The following is a 15070-nucleotide window of genomic DNA, read 5'->3' as shown; positions in this document are numbered from 1 at the left end:
TAGATCAATGCATTTTGTGCTATGTCTATTGTTATCAACCTAAAATTTCCTCATTGGTTGGCTTCAACTGGTCATGTGCATTGACTGTAAAGGTGTATATTTCTCATGTAATAAATGCCCCATCGGACTGAAGCATTGTTCTTCATGTGGAAACACAGCTTCACATAAAAGAGATACAGCTAGGAATGGAGTGCTGATGAACACATTAGGACAGAGATAATAACCTCCCCATGAATTGTTTTCCAAAATGAAAATGGACAGAAGTAATTGGATGTTCTGTGAATTATTCCCTAGGGAAAAATATGATTGCATGGGCTACTCTTCCTCCTGCCAACTTACTCTTTATTCTGCACGCCAAAGATTACTAATGTATTGTTGTCTAAGGATCTAAAGAACATTCTCTGTCTTGCATTATTTTTTCCCATAGCCAGTGAATTAAATCTATCAGATTCAATTATATGACTGATGGAAGATATTTCCAGAGATGCTTAAATGCATCATAGTAGTCAATAAACCTATACCCTGAATACAAAAGGTGCAAAATGCTTTTGTGGGCATCTTTGTTTCCAAAAACAATGTCATGATTGTGTAATTCAGCTAAAGGCTTGAGGGAGCTTGAGTATAATCAAATATGACAGAACAAATAGAACAGCAAATGCACTGGCAAAGGTCCACATCGCTGAAGGTGTTCGTGCCTTGATATTTAAAAATACCCCTCTCTTTTTCATGTTTCCTTTTTCAGAAGCATTGCACATAGATAACAAGAATAAGCTTATTTTTGTATTTATCCAGGGGATCTCAAGATGGGACTTGGAAAATCAGCTGATTCTCCTGTTAGGCAAGAGGCACCAAGCAGCATGTGTCCAATCTCCACATCTATTTGTATTCAGTATATTTTACCTTAGTCAGCATGGTCAATCTTAAATAATGTAGGAGTTGAATTCCAATAGTTGAAGGACTATGGGGACTGCACTAGGCAAAGTGAGGGAACTAATTTAGGCAGTAAAACTGGAAAAGCAGTGAATACTTCAATAGGAAATTTATTGGCTTTTATTAGAAGCTTCTTATCTGGAACCCCAGTGGCGAAGTGCGTTAAAGCACTGAGCTGGAGACCGAAAGGTCCCAGGTTCAAACCCCGGGAGCGGCGGGAGCGGCCGCTGTTAGCTCCAGCTCCTGCCAACCTAGCAGTTCAAAAACATGCCAATGTGAGTAGATCAATAGGTACCGCTCCGGCGGGAAGGTAATGGCACCCCATGCAGTCATGCCGGCCACATGACCTTGGAGGTGTCTATGGACAACACCGGCTCTTCGGCTTAGAAATTGAGATGAGCACCAACCCCCAGAGTCAGACATGACTGGACTTAACGTCAGGGGAAACCTTTACCTTTTGTCTGGATGTTCAGTCTACTCCTGGAAAACACTCTCATGAAGAAAAAGGAACATCCATGTTGATGGTGTTGGTTTCCTTCACATGCATGATAGCATTATTTGAACCATAGACTATCTGTGTTTGCTGCTACTTTCAATTATCCATCTTCAAGGCAGTAGTGAAGCAGGAAGTAGCCAAATCCTAAAACAAACAAAAAATTAGTATTTATAGTGCTGGAGTTGGAGGTGTGGGGGGAGAGAAGTATTGTTCTCTGCCATTCTTTTTCTAGGAAGATACTTGCTTCTGACTACACATGTTCACAATTTTGCTATAAGTAGTGTATGTGTGTACATACACACACCAAAATCAGTAAGCAAAATAAAATACATCCCTGCTGTGAATAACTTTCAATCTATAGTTTGAAGCATTTCAATTAATTTTGTAGTCATTTTCCCATTCAAAATAAAGAATTTCCTTGTCTTTGTTTTAGGTGATCCAAAATTATCTCCACCCAAAATCCTCTTTGAAAAGCCTGATAAAACCATTTATGGCATACTTATTGAAGGTGCAGTAGTAATGAGTATTCATAAAATTGTTGCTAATATAGAGAGGTCAAAACAGTTTTAGTGCTGATATCTTTCTGCAGTTATATCTGTCATTCATGATGAGCCTTCAGTATGCAATCACAGCCATAGCTTCCTGTCATGCCCCTATTATTCCTGTTTGAAAAACAGAATCTATAGTGCTCTGTGATTGCCTAGAATTAAAAATTTCATTAGCTTTCATACCATAAAGCTTTTATTTATTTTACCTTGTGTGTGAACTTTTCCTCAGGCTGATATAAAAGGTGACACATTCATATAATTAAGATAGCACATTTAGCTGCAGGAGCAAAGGCATCTAATTTAGTATGTTTGTATAGTTTTTCATAGGTTTAATGGAGACTATTTATACAGCAGAGCCTTGTTCCTTTATTTCTCCATCATTTTTTTTTCTTTTAAAAAGGAGATCCTTTTTGCAGTGTTTTAAAATTTCATCTCAATGATTATTTCAGTGCAAGGGAAATTTTGCCATTACATTTCTTTATATCATAGATCCGTAATACTTAAAGCAAAAATAATGGGTAAAAGGAGAAATGGAGTGGGAGTCAATATTATACCACTAAATAGAGAAGACCCTCAGCATATTTGATGTCCATTACACTTTAATATTGGACTTTTGGGTTAAAAAAGTAACTGTTTTATGCATGGTAAAGGTCCTGATCCTGAATGAACATGTCAACTTGATTTGTATTACAAGATTTTGCCAGATGAAATGGGGAACTTATCTGAGTTTTGTTCACTTGGGTCCTCTGTATGGAGGTGGACAAGAAGTGGACGTGGGGAGGTAGAATTGGAGTGATATAGTGTGACTTTATTTTCTTCGCAAGGAATCTGCTGGGCTTGATTGTATGAATTTGATGGCTAGGGTAGCATAGGGATTCTGTTGGTGCTTGGACCACTATGTTGGTTTGTTCCTGAACTGGCTCTATTGTTATGTCAGAGTGTCTACAGTTTGTTTAGCTGGCAGACTTCAACATTCATTTGTCAAGAATGGCTCAGAACATTATATCCTCCATGATGGCCATGAATTTGCACCCAAATAGTGTCTGGTGTCATCTATGGAACAGGCCACACGGTAGACCAAGTTTTCTATGCAGGGTAGGATAAGGGTGATCTGAACATGGAAGAAATTGACATAGTTCTTCTGACAGTAAGACCGGAAACTTTTTCGGGGCAGGGAATTGATTAAGATGGTCTACAAGAGGAAGCTAATGGATCTAAATGGATTTCAGGGAGTTCCCTGGTATGCTAGGCTCAGTTGACCTCCAAAATTGAAAAATGACTAGAATAGTAAACATGTCCAAGAAAGTAAGCAAATCCCTGGTTTACTAAGCATCTGGCATGGCTGAAACAAATGAAATGGATAATAGAATATTGATGGCAGAAATCTTGGTCAAACATCTCTGGTTGAGCTTGGGCTAGAACCAAACATGTCTGATTGAACTTGGGCTAGAACCAATTTAGAAGCTCATGCCCTGGAAGTGGTGGCAATGAGAAAATAATATTTCTCTTTCATATTCTCTTTGCACTATGTTGTATAGTAAACATGACCCAAGTGGTTAGATGGTTTCTATATTCTGCTTTACAAAAAGAGAAATCAGATCACCATTATAAAGACTTTGCATGTGCTTCTCTCTTGTTTTTTTTGGGGGGGGGAGATACTTTGACCTATTTTGATGTGGATGCTGTAGTTTACATGTCATGTGGGTATAAGTTTGATTCTTGCTTGTCCCATGTTACTGGATACATTTTGGTTTGTGTATTTTGATGATCCAGACAGAATTCTTGTAATGATTAGAGCTGGACCTGTGTACTTGTGTCATTCTAGGCTCATAAAAGCACCCAAAGAGTGTTGAAGTGTAAGAGAAATAATTAATTCTTCACTGTGACAAGGTAGGCTGCTAGTAAAGAAGGCTTCGCTGAACTCTACTTCACTATCAATTATTGGCTATTTTCCAAACATTCTTTTTGTGGTCAAAAGAGTATTTTAATAGGATGTTTGCATGTGCTGCACTTGTATATTGTTGTTCTGTGCCTTCAGATTATTTCTGACTTTGGTGATCCTAAGGAGAACTCATGCTTACTATTAATTTTAATCAAAATAATAATAATAATAATAATAATAATAATAATAATAATAATAATAATAATAATAATAATAATATGCCTCAAGTACCACCTCCCTGCACTAAAGAACTGGTGGGATCACAAACCTGCAAAAGTATTGGAAAATGAGCATGCAAAGATACTGCGAGACTTCTGAATCCAGACTGACAAAGTTCTGGAACACAACACACAAAACATCACAGTTGTGGAAAAGAAAAAGGTTTGGATCATTGATGTTGCCATCCCAGGTGACAGTCGCATTGACGAAAAACAACAGGAAAAACTCAGCCGCTATCAGGACCTCAAAATTGAACTTCAAAGACTCTGGCAGAAACCAGTGCAGGTGGTCCTAGTGGTGATCGGCACTTTGGGTGCCATGCCAAAAGATCTCAGCCGGCATTTGGAAACAATAGGCATTGACAAAATTATGATCTGCCAACTGCAAAAGGCCACCCTACTGGGATCTGTGCGCATCATCCAAAAATACATCATACAGTCCTAGATACTTGGAAAGTGTTCAACTTGTGATTTTGTGATACGAAATCCAGCATATCTATCTTATTTGCTGTGTCATACAATTACAATAATAACTTAAATTAGTGTTTTTATATGATAGTATTTTTAACAAAATATATCTTCCAGATTTTTCTTATTTCTGGTTTAATTTTGTTGCAAGCTATCTTGAGTTCCATGCCAAAAAAAAGATCCATATACATGAGTTGTAAATAAATAAATATGGAGAGAATGTGGGTGCTATCTGTTCTAGAATCTATGTTCAGGATTCTGCTACAGCATAGCATAAGAGATGTCTGTCCAGCTTTCTGATAAACATCTCCAGTAAAGGAATACCCCACCAATTCAAAAGTATTTTCCCCTTTATATTGACACCAGGATGTTTTTTCTTAATGTTTCATTAAAAACTGCTTTCCTAAAACTTTTACCCATTTTATTTTGCTGCCCCCATCCCGACTATAACTGTATTTTTTAAATTTTCTAAACTGATGCCTTAACAAACACCTTAACAGGTGTCTGCCACCAAAAATTAAACTATATTCATCCACATTGTAGAAACGGAGGGGTCATGCATCTTTTAAATTGTTGTACATTTTTAATATGTTATATATTTTATTTCTTTCATAGAATACAGTCCACTCCTAGAAATGTTTCTTATAAGAAATTGGAGTTGGTTCTGAGCTCAGGTTTTTACAGGAGAAAAAATATCATCAGTGACAGAAAGAGCACTGTGCTTTGAGCTGCAATCCAAGCTCACATATTGAACAAGTCATGCATGCACCTGGAAACATGCAGGGAACCAAGCTGTAAGTCCTCGTGTTTATTATTAATATAATTTCAGTTTTCTACTGAAAACAGCAGAGAGGTTAGAATGCTGAAAGCATATGAAATCAACATCTATGATTCATCGTGCAAACGATTACATAACATGGCACTTGAAGAAAATTGTGCCTCTGCAACAATCTTTTATTTCCAATCAACAGTAACACTTAACATATTTTGAGACAAAGAATACAACATGCAATCATGCAAATGAGATTTCCAAAGCAAATTAAAAGGTGGAGGATGTTGTGAAAAATGATGATGGGCGATATACTGAATGCACCAAAAAAACAAAAACAAAAAAACCCTATCAATTCCATCTAAACAAATTGTAACAGACTTTTCCCCACTGATGTTCTTGGTTGTCCCTAACTTGCAGTTTTTCCAGAAAGTGTTTTCCCTACAATACTTTTTTCAAAACCAACTTCTAACTTCTTTTAAATGCTAAATTGTTTGTTTAGGAACATTTTCTGCCCCATAGTCTTTGAAGGTTAAGAGAAAAGGCATGGAAATTGTAGTTTATTCTTATTATTTATGCCTTAACATTTATGCCCTATTAGCTAAATTTTAGGATAGAACATTTAGGGAAAAAAACCAAGGCAAATCAAAGGGCCAATTTTCTACTCCCATGACTCTCTGGGTCTGGATGAACTGCCAGAAAATACCTGACCCAAATATATAGAGAGGGAGGAGGTGAGACAGAGATCCCCTTCTTTTTGTGTTGTTGGAAAAAGCATTTTGAATGCCACAGTGTGTGTGCGTGTGTGTAGGGGGGGCCTTGAAATTTATTTATAGCAAAAGATTTAAGATTGCTATTTATTGGAGCCCCTGGTGGCACAGCAGATGAAACCACTAAGCTGCTGGACTTGCTGGCCAAAAGGTTGGCAGTCTGAATCCGGTAAGCAGGGTGAGCTCCCACTGTTAGCCCCAGCTTCTGCCAACCTAGCAGTTTGAAAACATGCAAATGTAAGTAGATCAATAGGTACCGCTCCGGCGGTAAGGTAATGTCACTCCATGCAGTCATTCCAGCCTCATGACCTTATAGGTGTCTTTGGCTTAGAAATGGAGATGAACACCAACTCCCAGAGTCAGACATGACTAGACTTAATGTCAGGGGAAAACCTTTACCTGTACCTTCCATAAGAGAGGCAATTAACATCCCTCCTCTTTTGTCTGAAAAAGGCCAGTCCAGAAGTAAGGAGGGATGAAAAGCAACAAAGAGCACAAAAGAGAGTGTGGAGTGGGGTCAGGTTAAAGTTAGAAACACGTTTTCCCCACCCTTATACATACAGAGGAATCTCAACAAAATGGAGTATATAATTCCTGACTTGATTTTTGTAGAATTAATGGATTTTTGATCCAAGATCCAGCAATCCTTATGGCAAGGTTTCAAGTTGTTATGCCACAACTTTTGTACAGATTTATTTGGACTACAAGTACCAGAATCTAGTAGTCATGGTTGCTGGAGAACTGGGAGTTCCAGTTCACAAAAGGGATTTTGTTTTAAACTCTATGACATTCTATGTTATACTCCTTTTTATTTTGACAAGAAACTGTTACCTTTATTGACCAGGTAACTTTTGACAGAGCTGCCAACATTTTGTCCTTGAAAATCTGAACATGTCCCATCATTTAGCAACTTGTAAGACATCTCTTCCATCACACCTACCCAGTCAATTTTAAGTGATTAATTTGAATTTGCATTTTATCAGTGGATTTTTACTTGTATTTTAACTCTCTGTATCTTGTTTTATGTTTTTTAAAAGTATTTTATCTCTTGTTTTAATTATGTTGTATCCCACCTTGAGCCACAGGGAGAGACAGGTAATAAATGTATAATCATCAACATCAACCACCACCTGTTGTTGGGGATCCTGAAATATGGTGGCCTTTCTATGGCTTGAATCATGATAACAATTATGACCCCAAGTCTTCATCATAATATACAGTACATTTTGAAAAGGAAACCACATAGAGATTTCTTGTGGGAGGAGTGGGAAAACCATTTCAAATGAATCCCAAGAACTGGGTCTGATTAGAATGGCAAAGAAGACACTTTGCCATAAATATCAGTGTAATTTTTGTGAGACTAATGTTATAAGATCTCTAAAATTCACAATTCCTGCAAATTTGGGTGGTACATTTTACAATAGCTGCAGCTTCTGAACAATTCTCAAGGGCAGCCTCATGGAAAGCCTAATTCACAGTAGTCTAAAATCTAGCTAGTTGCTTCGTTGTGACTTAAATGTCAGTTGGAGAACTGGATAAGCTGCAGTCATATCATCTTTACCAATAACAATGCGATGATGTCTTACACTATTGAGTAATACAAAATGATTCAGCAAGAACCAAGAAGCATGGGGAATAAATAAAATTCCTTTTTTCAAATAATCCTAGTGCGAATTTAGAAAAGATGCCTTAAATGAGAAAGCGGAATGGAAAAGCAAAAAAGCGGAGCTCTTGAAATCACAAACTTGGTAATAGAATCAGAATTTATTTATGTTGAAAAACACACTCAAAGATGTGATTAGAGTCCAGGGCTTGGGAGAAAGATGAGAGAAATTCAGAATGACACAAAACACTCAATATTAGGCAGGTGTTGCCATCAGCTTGAATACTGCGTGCTACTCAATAACTCCTGTACCTTTTGCAGAAAAGCGACATCATGAGCTTTTGCTACAACTGACTCAGAGGTTGGAAGTAACACATTCGAAATAATTGATGATTTGCAATTGATACCTAAGTCCAACAAACAAAGTGACTACATTAAAATGCATTTGTGTCAGTGATGGCTGGATGCTTTAATGTGAATGAGCTCCAGGTTTTAGTCAAAATTACAAAAAAGCTACCCAAGGAACTGAAAACAACCCAACTCAATAAATCAATTCAACATGTTAGGCAGCAGTTCTAGAACTGGGATTAAACAGAAAATATATTCACTGCCCTTTTAATATGAAAACCATCAACCATCAGTAAACTGTAACTTAATGAAGAATAGTGTCACACTACTGTTACAGGAGGAATGCTACAGTTCAACAGATGATTTCTACTGTACCTGGTACAACTCCCCTGGGTACCTTTTGTAGAAATAATAACAAGATAGGCAGGAGGAAAGTGTGCTTTGTTTGTACAAGAGGCCACCAGATTGTATCACAGGGTTTATGGAGGGGGAAAGAACATTAAATTTGGTTACATCTAGAAAATTGGTAAAGTTTTATAACTATTGCAAATTTACTAAAGCTTTTAAACTATAACTATAACTAATTATTTTTAAAAAACAGCTGTTTAAGTATATTTTAGGCAATATATGTGTATATCGCAGGTTGTGGACTTAATTTTATAATGCATTTTCCTGTGGATAATTAATCTCTTTTCCTGGAGTTTGCTGTTTTATGTCAGGATTGCAATTCTTCTATTTTTTTCCTCTCAAGAGAAGCAATGTGTAACTGTAAGAATTTTCTTCCCACTGTGAAAAAGTCTAAAATCTGAAGTTTGGAAGATTGTTCGCATTTACTCTGCACAAAAATTGTCCATGGTTGTTTTATGCAGAAAAAAGCACTTTCTCTGAAGGAATCAGCTCTTTTTTGCATAAAAATAGTACTTATGCATGTATAAATATTTTTGTGCAACAAATGCTATTTTGCGTGTGAAACAATGATACTGTATATAAATCTGACATAAGATAAATTGCTAATGCCAGCAGTTGAATATAGAGATTAGCCACCTTCTCTGTGCAGAAAATAATATTATTTGTAGAAAGGTGTTTTATGCCAAAATAAAATCCTGTTTATGCACAAAATGACTATATATACAGAATTATCCATAAAGAATAAGTCCTGAAATGGGAAGGTTTTTTAAATCAAATATTATTCTCATTATCTTATATTAACCTTAGAAATAGGAGTCTCAGTGGGCACCTCTCCCCTCCCCCAAGAAGCCAGCCCTGCTGCTAAGAGTCAACTATCTCAGGAGAGAGACCATTCTTTGAATACTCATTCTATTTCTATGTTATGTTTTAGGCTCTTGATGTTCTCCCTGGCCTGTCTGGGTCCTTGATCACAGTCAAAGGTAGGACAGTGTCCAAGGTATATGTGTACCACTGTCTATTAGGAAGTATGTTAAATCTGTTCTGCATTTTTACCCATCCCCGCAGGTGTCTTGTTCCCATTTATCTTCCATTGATCATGTAAGCACATGCACTGTTTGGTTTGAAATAAAACTTAAGGTTGGAAGATGTTTTGTTTTATTCAAGTGCTGTTTGTTTTGCCTCATTTTTGAATATGACATCAAAACATTGTATAGTTGACCTACACCAAGCCTATTTGTTTATTCTTTATAACTTTTAAAAACTCACCCACCGAAGTATCCTTCTTAGAACAGATAGAGTGAAAAGCAAGTCATGGGGCATAGCTTTATTCCAATTTCATTTAAAGGAGCTATTTCTAGCTTTACAAGGGCAGCAGAGGAAATGGTTTATTTTCAAACAAATAAACATTCATCGTAAGTTAAGTGCCACTTTCCTAGTATTGATGGTGCCAGATAAGTGGCTTTGATAGTTCTTCAATACAATCAGGGATAAAGAGTTCATTATCAAGGGTTGTTTATCATGTGAACAATGTGAGGTATAAACTCAGAAATAACAGCTATGGTCAGTAACAATACCCATGATTGTGATGGGTTATAACTGTGGCACAATAATTTAGTTTTCTTAAAAAATATATGTGGATGCTATCTTTCCTTACATCAGTTTACTTGGTGACATCATTTCTTAAACAGTGGGATAATGATTCACTGTGATTGGGTCAAATAAGTCATCTTTTTATTATGTATTATAGGTTAATCATCTCTTTTCTAGACTCCCAAAATCTGAAATACTCCAAAATCCAAAAATTGTTCACATGGAAACAGTGATATCTTTGATTTCCGATGGTTCAATATATGCAAATCTTGTTCTAAGCACAAAATCATTAAAAGTTAGGTATAAAATTACCTTCAGGCTATATGTATAAGGTCTATTAGTATTAGGAGAGAATACTTTTAGAACATGGCCATACAGCCCGGAAAACATACAACAACCCTGTGATCCCAGCCATGAAAGTCATAAACATCCACTCCACATGTCACAATTATGCAATATGCATTGCATATTGCTATAGTCTCAATCTGACTTAAACATGATTTAATGTGTTGCCGATGTTTATGAAATAATGCACATGCTGGATTCTGTTCAGTATCTTTATAGTTTGAACCAATGTTTAGTAATTGGACATTTACTGGTACACGTATTTATGATAATATATTAAATTATGACAAAGACACAATGGTTGGTGCCTTCGTTTTAAGCTTGCAGTTTCTCAAGCCGATCCTCATAGTCTGACAATGTGTCTGTTGTCCAATTTTCTTGGCATTAGTACAGAGAGAAAGAAGGCAAAGCAGACCAATTAATAAAACACTAAATAAAGTGCATAGAAAAGTGTTATCCACTCTGTTACTTTGGAAGAAATTATGCCTTAATAAATGAATTTCTTGTTGATCCAATTTGTAGTGCTGCTGAACTGTTGAGGTTATACACAAAGGTTAATTTCCACATCAGTTCTCTGTGAACTACTCTTTATTTTTTACATAATGATCTCATCTCCTCATCCCCCCAACCCCTCTAATATTGTAAATGTCAACACTTTGTGTATTTCTTATGCTCACTTCTGGCATTACTTCCACAAACAGGCAATATTAAAAGTCAGTGATGCTATGAATTTTCTAATTAGAATGAAATCACAAGGACCTAATTAGAAATTGGTGGTGCTGGACTTGTTCACATAAAATGCAAAGAGAAGTTACGGTTAGGAAAAGCACATTAAACACACAGTCATTTTTAACCTTTTTTTCCTAACCATGGGCTTTCAAGGTGAAGTTAAAAGGTACATGGCAAGTCCAAGTGGAAATCCCATGCAGAAATTAACTATTTTGTGGATTTCTTAAAAATAAGGAAATGACAGCCCAAGTGTTCACGCCAGCTTTTCTAGTAAACAATGAGTGGAATTATTTATGCTTTCTTCCAGTAATGTTGTAAGCTTACTGTATGATAACACATGGTGTCCATCTCTCCATGTAGAGGTGTTTTGTTAAATATCACAGCAACAAAATGTCATGAAACTGTATGGAAATATTGTTTGTCACAAACATAGACATTTGTTCAATGTTTATGTGGAGTTTGATGTGCAGAAAAGGGATAGTGTAGCTTATTGGCCACATGCAGATGCTAACTTTGATTTCTGTGCTGTCTCAACCCCCTGAAAACTCCCAAAGCCTTCTGATCAGCTAAGGAAAGGCCAGACTACCATAGTTCAGCAGCTTGGATCAGTTTGTCCCAGTATATCTCACCCCCCCCCCCCCCGCCATCATGTAGATCTCCCAAATGATGACTTTTCTGCTAAAAAGGAATTTGCAAGTGATATATTGACCACTGGATTAGCTGAGATGTATAACTACTAGGCATGAGCAAAAAAATTGTAAAAGTCGTTAATTGTAATAAATTGGTTAATCGTAATAGATCTGAATGGGGTTCTAAGGTGGTTTGGTGCTTCGAATTTAACCTTCCAATTCAAAGTGTTGGCACCCATGCCTCGGAATACCTTTGGATAACCTTTGGATATATGAGAAATCTCCCTTCCAAAGGACTCTTAAAGTGGTTGCTGGAGAGAAATCTCCCTTCCCTTCCTGGTTGCAGAAGCGAGGTTTGCAAAGGGCTCTTAAAGCAGTTGCTAGAGAGAAATCTCCAAGCAGTTGCTGGAGAGAAATCTCCCTTCCCTTCCTGGCTGCAGAAGTGAGGTTTGCAACGTTGCTGGAGAGAAATCTCCAAGCGGTTGCTGGAGAGAAAGCAAGGTTTGCAAAGGGCTCTTACAGCAGTTGCTAGAGAGAAATCTTCCTTTCTTTCCTGGTTGCAGAAGCGAGGTTTGCAACGTTGCTGGAGAGAAATCTCCAAGCGGTTGCTGGAGAGAAAGCAAGGTTTGCAAAGGGCTCTTACAGCGGTTGCTAGAGAGAAATCTCCAAGCAGTTGCTGGAGAGAAATCTCCCTTCCCTTCCTGGCTGCAGAAGTGAGGTTTGCAACGTTGCTGGAGAGAAATCTCCAAGCGGTTGCTGGAGAGAAAGCAAGGTTTGCAAAGGGCTCTTACAGCGGTTGCTAGAGAGAAATCTTCCTTCCTTTCCTGGTTGCAGAAGCGAGGTTTGCAAAGTTGCTGGAGAGAAATCTCCAAGCGGTTGCTGGAGAGAAAGCAAGGTTTGCAAAGGGCTCTTACAGCGGTTGCTAGAGAGAAATCTCCAAGCAGTTGCTGGAGAGAAATCTCCCTTCCCTTCCTGGCTGCAGAAGTGAGGTTTGCAACGTTGCTGGAGAGAAATCTCCAAGCGGTTGCTGGAGAGAAAGCAAGGTTTGCAAAGGGCTCTTACAGCGGTTGCTAGAGAGAAATCTTCCTTCCTTTCCTGGTTGCAGAAGTGAGGTTTGCAAAGTTGCTGGAGAGAAATCTCCAAGCGGTTGCTGGAGAGAAAGAGAGGTTTGCAATGGGCTCTTCATGTGGTTGCTGGAGAGAAATCACCCTTTCTTCTTGGTTGCAGAAGCAGAGGTTTGCAAAATATAGATAGTATCATTCTGGGAAGGGAAAAGGTTTCACTTTAAATCTATGTTTTAGTAGTATTCCATTTAAAATTCGCTCTATATTTGTGTGTATGTGTAAGCCCCATAGGAAGAAACCCCTCCTGGTTAGAAGTGGGTTAAGCCCCATCGGAAGAAACCCACTCCTAGACTATCTTCTTATCCCAGATTATCTGGCAGTGTGGACTCATATAATCAAGTTCAAAGCAGATAATCTGGGATCAGATCCTGTGATAGAGGATTGGTGTAGAAGAGGAATCAGGATCTACACTGCCCTATATCCCAGGATCTGATCCCAGATTATCTGATTTAAACTGGATTGTATGAGTCCCCACTTCTTCTGGGATAAGAAGAAAAGTGATGGATCTGGACCAAGCTTGGCACACAGACCCAATTGGCCAACTGTGAATATTGTGAATACTGGCAGGCTTTGTGGGTGATTGACCTTGGCATCAGAGAGTTATAGTTCATCTGTATTTGAGAACACTGAACCTAGCAAGTGACGGATCTGGACCAAGCTTTGCACACAGACCCAACATGTCCAACTGTGAATCCTGGGGGAGTTTTGGGAGGGTTGGGAATTGTAGTTCACTCACATCCTTATATATTTTCTCATGGGAGCATCCATAAAAAACAAAAGACTGAGATTTTTCCCTTAGACTTAATGTAACATCAGAAGTGGGCTAAGCCTCCTAGGAAGAAAGCATTGGGCCCCTTTTTGGGACAGCATGGTGTAGTATAGTGGTTTGAGAGTTGGACTATGATTGTGGCTTGATTCCCCACTCAGCCATGGAAACCCACTGGGTGATCTTGGGCAAGTCACACACTCTCAGCCCCAGAAAACCCAATGAAACAGGAAATAACACTTTCAAAACAGGAACAGATTTCCTTATTCAGAGGCTGATGGTCATCTGTCAAGAGTGATTTGATGGTGTGCTATGATTTCTGTTCCTGGTTTATAAATGTCATTTCCTAATTGGTTCTGTCATAAAAACAGCAAGGGACATTGTTCTATAAAAATAGCACATTATGGTTTGCTGAGTCTCCACCAATTTAACAAAGTTTCAGCCATAAAAACAGATTCTGAAGTAGAACAACGACTTTTAAAGTGAATACAACCCAATGAAACAGGAAATAACACTTTCAAACCAGAAACAGATTTTTGTTATTGTTAAAAATGTTTTTTATAAAAACTTTGAAAATTTGCCAAAAATCTGAGGATAAGTAATAAATTCTTAGATTTGGTGAGCTAACAGTGGTAAATGTGTTCTACCACTGTAGCAAATTTCATTAGGATATCTCAAAAAAATGAGGGAGAGAGAGGCCCCTCAATTTTCCCCATTGACGATAATGTTTTCCTTCATGCGCATGCACACTCGTCATTAACAAGGTACATACAAAGATTTGGAAGTTTCAGAACGTTTTGAATTTTTTGCTTCAAAATTCGGAAATGACTTTAGAAATGAAGTGCCAGTGCCCCCTACTTTCAAAGCGAGTATTGAACCATTTTTTCATGGATCACACATGCCTAGTAACTACATCTGGCTGATAGAATGTGCCACCCCTAAAAAAGATATCCCTCCCATCATACATACGAAAACATATTGTACATTTTATTGTATTTTCCCACCCTGAATTTTGAGCTATTTTGAGTCCCAGTTTTGGAGGGAAAACAATCTGAACTATTAAATATTTCCTTTTAAACCTGTCTAAAGCCCAGAATGAATTCACTGCCACAATAACTTGGAAGCCACCAACTACACTATGTGAACATACACTCATATGAGATTTTTTTTATTATTTTAGATAGGGCTTACACAGCATTATGCTTACCAGCTTGGTTCTCTACTGATATTGTACTGCAGGTCCCTCCCCACTGCTTACATTCCTCAATGCTGCTTCCATGCTATTTGTCAGGATATAATTTAAGGATGCCATTTAAGTACATCTTCTGAGCTGCTCATTTAAAATACAGTAGATTTTATAGTCTTAAAAATAAAATCTGGATTGTTT

The 15070-nt window shown here is 37.7% G+C and overlaps 1 long non-coding RNA gene across 1 annotated transcript in view; it reads right to left on the bottom strand.

The window, feature by feature from the left end:
• Nucleotides 1-1282: 1282 nt before the first annotated feature.
• The window catches only part of LOC134298695 (uncharacterized), a 103240-nt gene continuing 89452 nt past the window's right edge, over nucleotides 1283-15070 (bottom strand). The window contains exon 3 of the long non-coding RNA XR_010005807.1: nucleotides 1283-1570. This is a non-coding gene — a long non-coding RNA (uncharacterized LOC134298695). The remainder of the gene's footprint in view (nucleotides 1571-15070) is intronic.

This window comes from Anolis carolinensis, chromosome 4 (assembly GCF_035594765.1).
Source record: "Anolis carolinensis isolate JA03-04 chromosome 4, rAnoCar3.1.pri, whole genome shotgun sequence".
In the NCBI taxonomy this organism is placed as follows: domain Eukaryota; kingdom Metazoa; phylum Chordata; class Lepidosauria; order Squamata; family Dactyloidae; genus Anolis; species Anolis carolinensis.
This window is presented reverse-complemented; position numbering and strand designations above follow the sequence as displayed.